Genomic DNA, 1,064 nt, shown 5'->3' with positions numbered 1-1,064 from the left:
GAGCTGCACAGGGTGAGGGCGGAGGTCCCCGGGGGCTGCGGCTGTGGGGCCTCCCCGTGGGCAGGGAGACGGGGTCCCCTCCTGAGGGCGGCAGGTGCCGGAGGACGGAGGGGTCTCTGCAGTCCGGGGCGTGGAGCGAGAGGGGAGCGGGGTCCCCTGCCTCCTGGCCTGCCTGGGGGCGCCTCACGGCCGGGGGGACCGTCCGCCTGGACAAGGCCGTTTGGCGCCCGGCGGCCAGGGCCTGTCCGGCCGCGCTCACCCCGGTTCCCGGGGCATAAAAGCGCTGCACTGTTCCAGTCTGCGGCACGTGAGGGCGCCCCGCCGGGGTGCGTGGGGCTGGGGGCCCGGCCCGCCTCCCCGCCACGGGGTCCTCAGGGGAGGGGGCTGCTGGGCGCCCCGGGCCCGGCCAGGAGTCGCCCCCTGGGGCTTCAGGAGTCGGGTCTGCAGGTGCAGACCCCCCCCCCCGCTGGGCGCAGGGGCCGGCGGGGGCTGGCGGGGCGACCCCTCCCGCGGGGTCCCCCCTAAGGTCTCCGTGAGCCGAGCGGCTGGCCTGAGGCCGGCTCGGGGAGGGTCATGCACCCAGCTCTCGAAATGGCCACTGCGCTGTTAATGCGAGCGTCTGTCGGGCCTGCAGCTCCCGAAGCTCACATCTGCTTTTGATCATCATCCCCCAGTCTGTGGGGCGCGGGGCTGGGGGGCGGGCGGGGGGCGGGGGGCCCCCGCGGCAGCCCTGGGAGGAGCCCGGGGGGAGGCGCCACGTGGCTTTTGCATTAGGTAATGTAATTCCATTAATTTGCAGCAAAGAGCGGGCTGCCGGCCGGCGGGTGTGGGGGTGTGGGGGTGTGGGGGTCCTCCCGGCTTTTGGCCTCTCTCAGGCTGCAGCAATTAGCTTCCCCTCCAGAGGGGATTAGCGGGGCCACCCCCAGCAGCCCCCCAGCAGCACCCAGGGGGGCTCAGAGCTGTCAGGCATCTCCCCTTCTGCCTGACTGTCCCCACCGGCTGCGGGAGCCCCCCGAGGCAGCAGGGCGGGGACCCAGGGTCTGAGACACCCCTCTGCCTGCCCG

The sequence above is a fragment of the Condylura cristata genome, unplaced genomic scaffold, assembly GCF_000260355.1.
Source record: "Condylura cristata isolate star-nosed mole 26May11 unplaced genomic scaffold, ConCri1.0 scaffold00050, whole genome shotgun sequence".
Classification (NCBI taxonomy): Eukaryota; Metazoa; Chordata; class Mammalia; order Eulipotyphla; family Talpidae; genus Condylura; species Condylura cristata.
Note: the sequence above shows the minus strand (reverse complement) of the source record.